Source organism: Brachyhypopomus gauderio, chromosome 7 (assembly GCF_052324685.1).
Source record: "Brachyhypopomus gauderio isolate BG-103 chromosome 7, BGAUD_0.2, whole genome shotgun sequence".
NCBI lineage: Eukaryota > Metazoa > Chordata > Actinopteri > Gymnotiformes > Hypopomidae > Brachyhypopomus > Brachyhypopomus gauderio.
In genome coordinates, this window is record NC_135217.1 from 5,920,728 (window position 1) to 5,936,122 (window position 15,395).

General features: G+C 47.0%; 1 long non-coding RNA gene across 1 annotated transcript in view; it reads left to right on the forward strand.

Moving 5' to 3' along the window:
* The first annotated feature begins 4,115 nt into the window (after window positions 1-4,115).
* Window positions 4,116-15,395, forward strand: part of LOC143518179 (uncharacterized) — a 54,658-nt gene continuing 43,378 nt past the window's right edge. Inside the window, exon 1 of the long non-coding RNA XR_013132075.1 lies at window positions 4,116-4,280. This is a non-coding gene — a long non-coding RNA (uncharacterized LOC143518179). The remainder of the gene's footprint in view (window positions 4,281-15,395) is intronic.

A 15,395-nucleotide genomic window follows, 5' to 3' on the forward strand; every position in this document is an offset into this window, starting at 1 on the left:
AAGCCTGGCATTCATCAACAGACATTTACAGTGACAATATCAAAACCCAGAACTTTCAATTCTACCTTTTACCTAGTCTGATTGTGTGAATTATGTGTGACTTGTGTATTTGTGTGTTAACGGGCCGCCCAATGGAGGATGGGTTCCCTTTTGAGTCTTGGTTCTCCCGAGGTTTCTTCCTATTCCCCACCATCATAGGGAGTTTTTCCTCGCCACTGTCGCCTTTGGCTTGCTCATTAGGACCCATAGTATTGTTAACCTTGTAAATCCTGTAAAGCTGCTTTGCGACAACTTGAGTTGTTAAAAGCGCTATACAAATAAACTTTGACTTGACTTGACTTGATTCTGGGTTTTATGTGGTGCACGTTAACATACACTATGTACTGTCTAAAAAGGCCTTAATTACATCAAACTATAATGGCATAATGGATTTAAGTGGTATTAATTCTGTAGAATGACAATGTCTGTAAAGTGTTTTTTTAAGACACACTTACGGATAGAGCTAAACACGTTTCCATGTCGCCTCTACTTCCTTGTGCTTTTCTCCGTCTTCGTGTTGAGCCAACCAATCAGCCTTCTCCACTTGCTCTTGACTTTGGGCCCATCACCTTTAGCAGCTGTGGGCTGAGCCTCCATGCTCTGCTCCTTTGGCCCACTAGAGGTCTGAGGCTTAGCAAGTGCACTGCAGCGCTGAACTCCATCCAATAAAGAGGCATGGCTGATACATTCAACGGTTTTCTGCTGATCTGCTGGTAAATAAGGTCAGTCTCTCTTCCCCCATGGGTGGCTCTGTTTCCTCTTTTATTATCGGGAGTCCGTGTTTCTACTTTCTCTTCTTTGCCTTCAATTCAGCAATTATTATTTCTTCTTCATTTTCTCTAAGTATCTCCATATATTTTTGATGCAAATCATTTTCCTGTTTCTCCAGAAACTTCTGCCATCTTTTGTCCAGTTTTGTGCTAGTTCTTTCTTTTATCTTGTCAATCCTTCTCATGGTTTTTTGCTTTTTCCAATGATTCTCAAGCCATTTATTGCCTCTGAACTTCTCAAGATCAAAATACAACCTTTCTCTTTCATTGGCCAGTTTTCTTTCTTTATATATTGCCTGCATTCTGGCCCTCAGTCTCTCCATCTTTGTAACAACAGTTTTCTGCTCTCTCTCGCTCTGCCTCTCTCCCCAAATGGGTTGTTTTCTTTCCTCTTTTATTTTCTGGAGTTCCACATCTATGTCGTTCAGCGCTGTCTCCTTTACCTTCAATTCATCAGATGTTGTTATTTCTTCTTGAATTATCTCCAAATATTTTTGCAACAAATCATCGTCCTTTTTCTTTTGAAACTTCTCCCGTCTTTTATCCATTTTTCTTCCTTCCTCGTCTCTTTCCTTTTCCATCCTTCTCTGCATTTCACTAATTTCCTGTTCAATCTCAACCCATCTCTCGTGTTTGATGTTCGCAACTACATGGTGCAACCTTTTTCTTTCATAGGCCATCTTTTCATTACATATTTCCATCGTCATTATGAACTTCAGGTATTTCAACTTCATCAGTCTCTCCATCTCTGTAACAAACAGGCACTAGCGTTAGTGTTAATATCTTTACTTTCTTTTCCTGATCTACAAAAGGGATTGGCCCCTTTTGGGTTCTGCCCTATGTTACTGACTGTTCTGGCTGTGTCTGCCACTCTCTCTCTCACAGTACTGCCTCAACACCTAATACACAATAAAACATGTAATAAATACTTTAACATCACACACATTGGCACACTTGTGACTTGAACATCAGTATCACCCATCCCTTCCCTCCTTCCCTCTCTCTCTCTATCTCTCTCTCTCGCTACTGACCTGAGCGGCGTCAGTGAGGGCAGCCCTGTTCTTAATCACAATTTATACAACAATTAGTTCGCACCTCACAATCTGATTTGTTGGGAAGTGTTCTATCCGTGCTGATAACAGCACAATTCTCACACTAAATCTGTGTTAGTGATAGGCAAAACTGTTCTTTTAGATGAACTGAATCATTAGGATCAGTTCACTAAAAAGATTCGTTCACCGCTTCCGAAGTCGCGCACCTCTCGAAGTTTGTAAACTTCGCGCGCGCGGCGTTTCAGCGGCGTTTCAGCGCAATCAAGTATTTATACACTATATTAAGGCTTTATAAACCCTCCCCACACCTTTACATAAACCTTTCCCATTCCCTTAATAACCGTTCCCACGCTGTTCTGTGCATGTGTGCTTGTCCAGCGAGCAGTCGTGTGTACAATCTCATGTAGGCGAGTAGCGTCTCAGGCAAGTGATGCTGGTTCTCGTTTCCGAGAGTAAATATGCCCTATTTACTGTCATTCCTACTATTTTATTATTTATAACATTCCTTGTTAATTGTTAGAATTGGTACTTGTAATATATTTGTATACATTTTGGGATTTTTTCATGTAAAAAAATCATAAAATATATATTTTTTTCCGCCGATCGAATTCCGCAGACAACCGGCGAAAAAGTGAAGATGCCTTAGAGATTATGACAACATGTTCAGCACTTTTGCATATAATGACCTAGGCGATGACCTAAAGACTAAATGTTTGGGAGGGTAAGACAATTCAACAGACAATCCATACAACACATTTTGATAAACATGACATAAGCAATACATAATGTAAAAAACAACAGACAACTGTCCATGTCCATTTGCAATATGTACAAAAGCATTTGCAAAATGTTAAACACAAGGAGAAATTCAATTATGATGTGCACAAGTGACAACGAGATGTGGAGACTGAATGAACTGTTCTGAGAATTTCAATCTGATCTGAGAAATGAACCGAATCGACTGAGAAAAACTATAATAATAATAAGCAATGTTAAAAAACGTTATACTTTTCTTGTATACCATGAAATGAAAAGGTAGTAATGGCCTGGCGGTAGGGAACTGGTCTTGTGACCGGAGGGTCGTGGGTTCAATTCCCAGACCTGAGGCCATGACTGAGGTGCCCCTAAGCAAGGCCCTTAACTCTCAATTGCTCACTTGTATAAAAATGAGATAAAATGTAAGTCGCTCTGTATAAGGGTGTCTGCCAAATGCCGTAAATGTAAGTAGAATGAACATGATTAAATTTAGTTAGATTTACAACGTTGAAGTAAATTCTACAAAATATAATTAAGCTAACAATACTTATATGTAAAGAATAAATGTTACTCAAATTATATCTCTGAATTTAATTTCATGCAACCCTTTGACGAAAAAATATTAAGTAAATTCAAAGAGTCATTTTTTTCAGTGCAGAAGAAGTGAAAATACACAAAAAAAAGGGGTTCGTTGGATCCTTTACAAAAGACACAGGCATCACTCGTATCGAGGTATTTGCTCAAAGCACCATTAGCAGGACAGAATCTATGCAGTATTTTATAAAGCAGCTCTTTATTTTTTGTTAGTAATAATACATCAAAAAAGTCCCAAATGGCTGTTTTGTCTATGTCCAGCTGACCATTAATAATAAGTAATAATGACGTGGATTTTTTTTATATCAGCTTCCTTATAACAACATTGTTAAATTTTTTCTCCATAATATCAACCGTTAACAGAGATATCACCGTTCTGTGTAGAGAAATCCTTTGCGATTTCGTGATTCCCTCTAACGAGAGAAGACCATCCGGGATCGATTTACCTTCCTAAAATCGGCATATGAGCTGATCAAATCTGTTACCAAAACTCATAGTGTGTAAAAATGATAATTATCATCAAGTAACTGGTGTATGAACGGAACATTGTTTTTAAACCACAGATGCGAAAATATTGATCTTCCTTTATGAATAACACGTTGATCATTCCTTTACTAACCTCGCGAGCGTGAGGAGGGGGGGTCTCCCTTCTAGCCAATCAAATTCATGAACTGCAGGCGTCATGGCAACCGATTTGTTTATGCTTTCTTCAATTATGAATATCAGGTATATCATTCCTTTACTAATCTCGCGAGCGTGGGGGGAGGGGGGGTCTCCCTTCTAGACAATCAGATTCATGAACTGCAGGCGTCATGGCAACCGATTTGTTTATACTTGACAGCGTATAAAAGTAGACGACTAAAACTGATCTTGTCTTTATCTAGATGTTATCGCTATAGGAAGGTAGCTAGATTAAAACTACACCGAAACAGAAGGATAAGCTTCGTTTTGAATTGACCCAACGCAGAATGGAAACTCCCGAAGGACAAATAAACAACCACAGGCAACAGGCTGCACTGAACTTCAAGGCTTTCCTGTTGAAACACAGAACTGATACGGACCTCAACCTGTGAGTGTGTCCTACTTCATTAGTGTTATCCAACTGCTTCTTATTTTTCTTCTTATCACTATTTGTGCGTTTAATACAGCCCGAACCGCTTAACGTACAGACTCCATTCAAACATTCGGACTTTTTCACGTTTCAGTAGTGTGAAGCGTGTCGCGGAGGGATCACGTGATGAGTTAGACCCTCAGTAGAGTCAGTGTGCAACTAACGTCTCTCTCGTCACTCGTGGGATACAAACAGGGAGATATGAATGTGGCATTAGTATGGACGGGCTTTTCCAGTTCGTGACTACTTGTATTAATAAGTGACACAGCTGCTGTACATTTTCGTAATCCGGCCAGGATTTTCTGGGACAAGTTGGTTTTTTTCTGATCTCCGCTACATACCGTCAGCCCGCACCAGCTGGTCCAGTCCGCGGCCCGGTCCAACTCGTTCATGTGTTTACAGGCTCAGTCCGCGGCCGCGCGCTGAGCAGGTTAGTCTGACTGGAGCGGGGGAGGTAATAACACCGTTAAACAGCAGCGTGACTACGGCCCACTAAACCCATCGGCCCACCGGGGAAATCCCGAAATCCCCGATAGTAATGTATGTCATTACTCTGGACTTGTGCTAGTTTTTTGAGTCGATAGGATTTATAGATTTTAATAAATTTAAGTTTAAAAATTTTAACCCCCCCCCCCCCTTAAAATGAATGGCGGAATGTTCAGAATTTCAAATTACAACTGCCGGTTAGAGTGTGTGTAGTCATGAAAAATGATCAAACCCTCCTGGATAAACTGCTGTAAAATCCTTAAACCTTCACCTGGAAGATCCATTTACCATTGGTACGCCAAGATAACTAATCATTTGATCAATTACTTTTAGAGTTATGAGCATTTGTTTGGCACTAGGCACAGAAAACTGCTCCATTAGCTCCCATTTTAATTTCTTAAAATCAGAATTGGCTTTTTCACAATTTGCCTCTGTGTTTAACTTTTCATAAATCAGACAGTATTGGGTCAAACCACACACAATTACACCAAAATCATCAGCAAGGGGTCCTCTCTTATGCAATCTCTTCATTTAAGCGATAAGTTAAATATGTCCCGAACTACGACTGTTTGTTCGGAGGGTGCAAATCACAAGGCTTCTCCACTCAGAGAAGTAGAGATAGACAGTTATTTTTGAATGTCTCTCCCCCCACAACACACACACACACACACACACACACACACACACACACATACACATCTCTCTCATACCCACTCCACATACACACACATACACCACACAGACACACATCTCTCTCTTACCCACTCCACATACACACACATACACCACACAGACACACATCTCTCTCTTACCCACTCCACATACACCACACAGACACACACATACATACATCTCTCTCATACCCACTCCACACAGTCACACATATAAACCACACACACACACACACACACACACACACACGCGCACACACACACACACACACACACACACATCTCTCTCATGCACACTCCACACACACACACACCTCTCATACACAATCCACACACACACACACACACACACACACACACTTCTCTCTCATACTCACTCCACACAGTCACACACACACACACACACACACACACACACACACACACACACACACACACACACACACACACACACACACACACATCTCTCTCATGCACACTCCACACACACACATACCTCTCATACACAATCCACACACACACACACACACACACACACACACACACACACACACACACACACACACACACATACATCCAGCTCTCACACCACACTGACACATGCATACCTAAGGAGGTGAGAGAGTACTCAGTTGAGCAGACGCTGTTGAGTGGACACAGGAGAGAAAACGCAGGTGAGTACGCAGTTGAGTATGCAGTTAACGCAGGTGAGAGGACGCAGTTGGTTGGACGCTGTTGAATGGACGCAGGAGAGAGTACGCAGTTGAGAGTACTCAGTTGAGTGGACGCAGGAGTAAGTACTCAGTTGAGCAGACACTGTTGAATAGACACAGGAGAGAGTTTGCAGGTGAGTATGCATTGAGTATGCAGTTGAGATTATGCAGGTGAGAGGACGCAGTTGAGTGGACAATGGACGCAGGAGAGAATACTCAGTTGAGTGGACGCAGTTGAATGGATGCAGGAGAGAGTACGCAGTTGAGAGTACTCAGTTGAGTGGATGCAGGAGAGAGTACTCAGTTGAGCAGACGCTGTTTAGTGGACACAGGAGAGAACATGCAGGTGAGTACGCCGTTGAGTATGCAGTTGAGATTACGCAGGTGAGAGGACTCAGTTGGGTGGACGCTGTTGAATGGACGCAGGAGAGAGTACTCAGTTGAGTGGACACAGTTGAATGGATGCAGGAGAGAGTACTCAGTTGAGCAGATGCTGTTGAGTGGACACAGGAGAGCGTACGCAGGTGAGTACGCAGTTGAGATTACGCAGGTGAGAGGACGCTGTTGAATGGACGCAGGAGAGAGTACGCAGTTGAGAGTACTCAGTTGAGTGGACGCAGGAGTGAGTACTCAGTTGAGCAGACGCTGTTGAGTAGACACAGGAGAGAGTTTGCAGGTGAGTATGCAGTTGAGATTAAGCAGGTGAGAGGACGCAGTTGAGTGGACAATGGACGCAGGAGAGAGTACTCAGTTGAGTGGACGCAGTTGAATGGACGCAGGAGAGAGTACACAGTTGAGAATACTCAGTTGAGTGGACGCAGGAGAGAGTACTCAGTTGAGCAGACGCTGTTGAGTGGACACAGGAGAGAACACGCAGGTGAGTACGCACTTGAGTATGCAGTTGAGATTACGCAGGTGAGAGGACGCAGTTGGGTGGACAGTGAATGGACGCAGGAGAGAGTACGCAGTTGAGAGTACTCAGTTGAGTGGATGCAGGAGAGAGTACGCAGTTGAGAGTACTCAGTTGAGTGGACGCAGGAGAGAGTACTCAGTTGAGCAGACACTGTTGAGTGGACAAAGGAGAGAACACGCAGGTGAGTACGCTGTTGAGTATGCAGTTGAGATTACGCAGGTGTGAGGAAGCAGTTGGTTGGACGATGTTGAATGGACGCAGGAGAGAGTACGCAGTGGAGAGTAATCAGTTGAGTGGACGCAGGAGAGAGTACTCAGTTGAGCAGACGATGTTGAGTGGACACAGGAGAGAACACGCAGGTGAGTACGCAGTTGAGATTTCGCAGTTGAGATGCAGGTGAGAGGATGCTGTAAAATGGACGTAGGAGAGAGTACGCAGTTGAGAGTACTCAGTTGAGAGGACGCAGGAGAGAGTACTCAGTTGAGCAGACACTGTTGAGTGGACACACGAGAGAACACGCAGGTGAGTACGCAGTTGAGTATGCAGTTGAGATTACGCAGGTGAGAGGATGCAGTTAGGTGGACGCTGTCGAATGGACGCAGGAGAGAGTACTCAGTTGAGTGGACGCAGGAGAGAGTACGCAGTTGAGAGTACTCAGTTGAGAGGACGCAGGAGAGAGTACTCAGTTGAGCAGACGCTGTTGAGTGGACACAGGAGAGAACACGCAGGTGAGTACGCACTTGAGTATGCAGTTGAGATTACGCAGGTGAGAGGACGCAGTTGGGTGGACGCTGAATGGACGCAGGAGAGAGTACGCAGTTGATTGGACGCAGGAGAGAGTACACAGTTGAGAGTACTCAGTTGAGAGTACTCAGTTGAGAGGACGCAGGAGAGAGTACTCAGTTGAGCAGACACTGTTGAGTGGACAAAGGAGAGAACACGCAGGTGAGTACGCTGTTGAGTATGCAGTTGAGATTACGCAGGTGTGAGGACGCAGTTGGTTGGACGATGTTGAATGGACGCAGGAGTGAGTACTAAGTTGAGTGGATGCAGTTGAATGGACGCAGGAGAGAGTACGCAGTGGAGAGTAATCAGTTGAGTGGACGCAGGAGAGAGTACTCAGTTGAGCAGACGATGTTGAGTGGACACAGGAGAGAACACGCAGGTGAGTACGCAGTTGAGATTTCGCAGTTGAGATTATGCAGGTGAGAGGACGCTGTAAAATGGACGTAGGAGAGAGTACGCAGTTGAGAGTACTCAGTTGAGAGGATGCAGGAGAGAGTCCTCAGTTGAGCAGACACTGTTGAGTGGACACACGAGAGAACACGCAGGTGAGTACGCAGTTGAGTATGCAGTTGAGATTACGCAGGTGAGAGGATGCAGTTAGGTGGACGCTGTCGAATGGACGCAGGAGAGAGTACTCAGTTGAGTGGACGCAGGAGAGAGTACGCAGTTGAGAGTACTCAGTTGAGTGGATGCAGAAGAGAGTATTCAGTTGAGCAGATGCTTTTGAGTGGACACAGGAGAGAGTTCACAGGTGAGTATGCAGTTGAGTATGCAGTTGAGATTATGCAGGTGAGAGGACGCAGTTGAGTGGACAATGGACGCAGGAGAGAGTACTCAGTTGAGTGGACGCAGTTGAATGGGCGCAGGAGAGAGTATGCAGTTGAGAGTACTCAGCTGAGTGGATGCAGGATAGAGTACTCAGTTGAGCAGACACTGTTGAGTGGACACAGGAGAGAACACGCAGGTGAGTACGCTGTTGAGTATGCAGTTGAGATTACGCAGGTGAGAGGACGCAGTTAGGTGGACGGTGTTGAATGGACGCAGGAGAGAGTACTCAGTTGATTGGACGCAGGAGAGAGTACACAGTTGAGAGTACTCAGTTGAGAGTACTCAGTTGAGAGGACGCAGGAGAGAGTACTCAGTTGAGCAGACGCTGTTGAGTGGACACACGAGAGAACACGCAGGTGAGTACGCAGTTGAGTATGCAGTTGAGATTACGCAGGTGAGAGGACGCAGTTAGGTGGACGCTGTTGAATGGACGCAGTAGAGAGTACTCAGTTGATTGGACGCAGGAGAGAGTACGCAGTTGAGAGTACTCAGTTGAGTGGATGCAGGAGAGAGTACTCAGTTGAGCAGACGCTGTTGAGTGGACACAGGAAAGAGTTCGCAGGTGAGTATGCAGGGGGAGACGAAGACAGCCTCCACGTGGCCTCCCCCGCAAGTAGCTGAAGAGTAGTTGCAAGGTTGCATGCCCTTCAAGCGAAACAAATGTCTTCACAACGTCCACAGCCTAGTTCCTACACTAGCGCTTTTCCAGCTTAACATTGAAGGTCTCACCACTGCCAAAATTGAGTGCAGTTGAGAATACTCAGTTGAGTGGACGCAGGAGAGAGTACTCAGTTGAGCAGACGCTGTTGAGTGGACACAGGAGAGAACACGCAGGTGAGTACGCAGTTGAGATTACGCAGTTGAGATTATGCAGGTGAGAGGACACTGTTAAATGGACGCAGGAGAGAGTACGCAGTTGAGAGTACTCAGTTGAGTGGACGCAGGAGTGAGTACTCAGTTGAGCAGACGCTGTTGAATAGACACAGGAGAGAGTTTGCAGGTGAGTATGCAGTTGAGTATGCAGTTGAGATTATGCAGGTGAGAGGACGCAGTTGAGTGGACAATGGACGCAGGAGAGAATACTCAATTGAGTGGACGCAGTTGAATGGACGCAAGAGAGAGTACGCAGTTGAGAGTACTCAGTTGAGTGGATGCAGGAGAGAGTACTCAGTTGAGCAGACGCTGTTTAGTGGACACAGGAGAGAACATGCAGGTGAGTACGCCGTTGAGTATGCAGTTGAGATTACGCAGGTGAGAGGACTCAGTTGGGTGGACGCTGTTGAATGGACGCAGGAGAGAGTACTCAGTTGAGTGGACACAGTTGAATGGACGCAGGAGAGAGTACTCAGTTGAGCAGATGCTGTTGAGTGGACACAGGAGAGCGTACGCAGGTGAGTACGCAGTTGAGATTACGCAGGTGAGAGGACGCTGTTGAATGGACGCAGGAGAGAGTACGCAGTTGAGAGTACTCAGTTGAGTGGACGCAGGAGTGAGTACTCAGTTGAGCAGACGCTGTTGAGTGGACACAGGAGAGAACACGCAGGTGAGTACGCAGTTGAGATTACGCAGTTGAGATTATGCAGGTGAGAGGACGCTGTTAAATGGACGCAGGAGAGAGTACGCAGTTGAGAGTACTCAGTTGAGTGGATGCAGGAGAGAGTACTCAGTTGAGCAGACGCTCTTGAGTGGACACAGGAGAGAACACGCAGGTGAGTACGCAGTTGAGATTTTGCAGGTAAGTGGACAATCGACGCAGGAGAGAGTACTCCGTTGAGTGGACACAGGAGAGAGTACGCAGTTGAGAATACTCAGTTGAGTGGACGCAGGAGAGAGTACTCAGTTGAGCAGACACTGTTGAGTGGACACAGGAGAGAACACGCAGGTGAGTACGCTGTTGAGTATGCAGTTGAGATAACGCAGGTGAGAGGACGCAGTTGGGTGGACGCTGTTGAATGGACGCAGGAAAGAGTACGCAGTGAAGAGTACTCAGTTGAGTGGACGCAGGAGTGAGTACTAAGTTGAGCAGACACTGTTGAGTGGACACAGGAGAGAACACGCAGGTGAGTACGCAGTTTAGTATGCAGTTAACGCAGGTGAGAGGACGCAGTTGGTTGGACGCTGTTGAATGGACGCAGGAGAGAGTACGCAGTTGAGAGTACTCAGTTGAGTGGACGCAGGAGTGAGTACTCAGTTGAGCAGACGCTGTTGAATAGACACAGGAGAGAGTTTGCAGGTGAGTATGCAGTTGAGTATGCAGTTGAGATTATGCAGGTGAGAGGACGCAGTTGAGTGGACAATGGACGCAGGAGAGAATACTCAGTTGAGTGGACGCAGTTGAATGGATGCAGGAGAGAGTACGCAGTTGAGAGTACTCAGTTGAGTGGATGCAGGAGAGAATACTCAGTTGAGCAGACGCTGTTTAGTGGACACAGGAGAGAACATGCAGGTGAGTACGCCGTTGAGTATACAGTTGAGATTACGCAGGTGAGAGGACTCAGTTGGGTGGACGCTGTTGAATGGACGCAGGAGAGAGTACTCAGTTGAGTGGACACAGTTGAATGGACGCAGGAGAGAGTACTCAGTTGAGCAGATGCTGTTGAGTGGACACAGGAGAGCGTACGCAGGTGAGTACGCAGTTGAGATTACGCAGGTGAGAGGACGCTGTTGAATGGACGCAGGAGAGAGTACGCAGCTGAGAGTACTCAGTTGAGTGGACGCAGGAGTGAGTACTCAGTTGAGCAGACGCTGTTGAGTAGACACAGGAGAGAGTTTGCAGGTGAGTATGCAGTTGAGATTATGCAGGTGAGAGGACGCAGTTGAGTGGACAATGGACGCAGGAGAGAGTACTCAGTTGAGTGGACGCAGTTGAATGGACGCAGGAGAGAGTACACAGTTGAGAATACTCAGTTGAGTGGATGCAGGAGAGAGTACTCAGTTGAGCAGACGCTGTTGAGTGGACACAGGAAAGAGTTCGCAGGTGAGTATGCAGGGGGAGACGAAGACAGCCTCCACGTGGCCTCCCCCGCAAGTAGCTGAAGAGTAGTTGCAAGGTTGCATGCCCTTCAAGCGAAACAAATGTCTTCACAACGTCCACAGCCTAGTTCCTACTCTAGCGCTTTTCCAGCTTAACATTGAAGGTCTCACCACTGCCAAAATTGAGTGCAGTTGAGAATACTCAGTTGAGTGGACGCAGGAGAGAGTACTCAGTTGAGCAGACGCTGTTGAGTGGACACAGGAGAGAACACGCAGGTGAGTACGCAGTTGAGATTACGCAGTTGAGATTATGCAGGTGAGAGGACGCTGTTAAATGGACGCAGGAGAGAGTACGCAGTTGAGAGTACTCAGTTGAGTGGACGCAGGAGTGAGTACTCAGTTGAGCAGACGCTGTTGAATAGACACAGGAGAGAGTTTGCAGGTGAGTATGCAGTTGAGTATGCAGTTGAGATTATGCAGGTGAGAGGACGCAGTTGAGTGGACAATGGACGCAGGAGAGAATACTCAATTGAGTGGACGCAGTTGAATGGACGCAAGAGAGAGTACGCAGTTGAGAGTACTCAGTTGAGTGGATGCAGGAGAGAGTACTCAGTTGAGCAGACGCTGTTTAGTGGACACAGGAGAGAACATGCAGGTGAGTACGCCATTGAGTATGCAGTTGAGATTACGCAGGTGAGAGGACTCAGTTGGGTGGACGCTGTTGAATGGACGCAGGAGAGAGTACTCAGTTGAGTGGACACAGTTGAATGGACGCAGGAGAGAGTACTCAGTTGAGCAGATGCTGTTGAGTGGACACAGGAGAGCGTACGCAGGTGAGTACGCAGTTGAGATTACGCAGGTGAGAGGACGCTGTTGAATGGACGCAGGAGAAAGTACGCAGTTGAGAGTACTCAGTTGAGTGGACGCAGGAGTGAGTACTCAGTTGAGCAGACGCTGTTGAGTGGACACAGGAGAGAACACGCAGGTGAGTACGCAGTTGAGATTACGCAGTTGAGATTATGCAGGTGAGAGGACGCTGTTAAATGGACGCAGGAGAGAGTACGCAGTTGAGAGTACTCAGTTGAGTGGATGCAGGAGAGAGTACTCAGTTGAGCAGACGCTCTTGAGTGGACACAGGAGAGAACACGCAGGTGAGTACGCAGTTGAGATTTTGCAGGTAAGTGGACAATCGACGCAGGAGAGAGTACTCCGTTGAGTGGACACAGGAGAGAGTACGCAGTTGAGAATACTCAGTTGAGTGGACGCAGGAGAGAGTACTCAGTTGAGCAGACACTGTTGAGTGGACACAGGAGAGAACACGCAGGTGAGTACGCTGTTGAGTATGCAGTTGAGATAACGCAGGTGAGAGGACACAGTTGGGTGGACGCTGTTGAATGGACGCAGGAAAGAGTACGCAGTGAAGAGTACTCAGTTGAGTGGACGCAGGAGTGAGTACTCAGTTGAGCAGACACTGTTGAGTGGACACAGGAGAGAACACGCAGGTGAGTACGCAGTTTAGTATGCAGTTAACGCAGGTGAGAGGACGCAGTTGGTTGGACGCTGTTGAATGGACGCAGGAGAGAGTACGCAGTTGAGAGTACTCAGTTGAGTGGACGCAGGAGTGAGTACTCAGTTGAGCAGACGCTGTTGAATAGACACAGGAGAGAGTTTGCAGGTGAGTATGCAGTTGAGTATGCAGTTGAGATTATGCAGGTGAGAGGACGCAGTTGAGTGGACAATGGACGCAGGAGAGAATACTCAGTTGAGTGGACGCAGTTGAATGGATGCAGGAGAGAGTACGCAGTTGAGAGTACTCAGTTGAGTGGATGCAGGAGAGAATACTCAGTTGAGCAGACGCTGTTTAGTGGACACAGGAGAGAACATGCAGGTGAGTACGCCGTTGAGTATACAGTTGAGATTACGCAGGTGAGAGGACTCAGTTGGGTGGACGCTGTTGAATGGACGCAGGAGAGAGTACTCAGTTGAGTGGACACAGTTGAATGGACGCAGGAGAGAGTACTCAGTTGAGCAGATGCTGTTGAGTGGACACAGGAGAGCGTACGCAGGTGAGTACGCAGTTGAGATTACGCAGGTGAGAGGACGCTGTTGAATGGACGCAGGAGAGAGTACGCAGCTGAGAGTACTCAGTTGAGTGGACGCAGGAGTGAGTACTCAGTTGAGCAGACGCTGTTGAGTAGACACAGGAGAGAGTTTGCAGGTGAGTATGCAGTTGAGATTATGCAGGTGAGAGGACGCAGTTGAGTGGACAATGGACGCAGGAGAGAGTACTCAGTTGAGTGGACGCAGTTGAATGGACGCAGGAGAGAGTACACAGTTGAGAATACTCAGTTGAGTGGATGCAGGAGAGAGTACTCAGTTGAGCAGACGCTGTTGAGTGGACACAGGAAAGAGTTCGCAGGTGAGTATGCAGGGGGAGACGAAGACAGCCTCCACGTGGCCTCCCCCGCAAGTAGCTGAAGAGTAGTTGCAAGGTTGCTTGCCCTTCAAGCGAAACAAATGTCTTCACAACGTCCACAGCCTAGTTCCTACTCTAGCGCTTTTCCAGCTTAACATTGAAGGTCTCACCACTGCCAAAATTGAGTGCAGTTGAGAATACTCAGTTGAGTGGACGCAGGAGAGAGTACTCAGTTGAGCAGACGCTGTTGAGTGGACACAGGAGAGAACACGCAGGTGAGTACGCAGTTGAGATTACGCAGTTGAGATTATGCAGGTGAGAGGACGCTGTTAAATGGACGCAGGAGAGAGTACGCAGTTGAGAGTACTCAGTTGAGTGGATGCAGGAGAGAGTACTCAGTTGAGCAGACGCTCTGGAGTGGACACAGGAGAGAACACGCAGGTGAGTACGCAGTTGAGATTTTGCAGGTAAGTGGACAATCGACGCAGGAGAGAGTACTCCGTTGAGTGGACACAGGAGAGAGTACGCAGTTGAGAATACTCAGTTGAGTGGACGCAGGAGAGAGTACTCAGTTGAGCAGACACTGTTGAGTGGACACAGGAGAGAACACGCAGGTGAGTACGCTGTTGAGAATGCAGTTGAGATAACGCAGGTGAGAGGACGCAGTTGGGTGGACGCTGTTGAATGGACGCAGGAAAGAGTACGCAGTTAAGAGTACTCAGTTGAGTGGACGCAGGAGTGAGTACTCAGTTGAGCAGACACTGTTGAGTGGACACAGGAGAGAACACGCAGGTGAGTACGCAGTTTAGTATGCAGTTAACGCAGGTGAGAGGACGCAGTTGGTTGGACGCTGTTGAATGGACGCAGGAGAGAGTACGCAGTTGAGAGTACTCAGTTGAGTGGACGCAGGAGTGAGTACTCAGTTGAGCAGACGCTGTTGAGTAGACACAGGAGAGAGTTTGCAGGTGAGTATGCAGTTGAGTATGCAGTTGAGATTATGCAGGTGAGAGGACGCAGTTGAGTGGACAATGGACGCAGGAGAGAATACTCAGTTGAGTGGACGCAGTTGAATGGATGCAGGAGAGAGTACGCAGTTGAGAGTACTCAGTTGAGTGGATGCAGGAGAGAATACTCAGTTGAGCAGACGCTGTTTAGTGGACATAGGAGAGAACATGCAGGTGAGTACGCCGTTGAGTATGCAGTTGAGATTACGCAGGTGAGAGGACTCAGTTGGGTGGACGCTGTTGAATGGACGCAGGAGAGAGTACTCAGTTGAGTGGACACAGT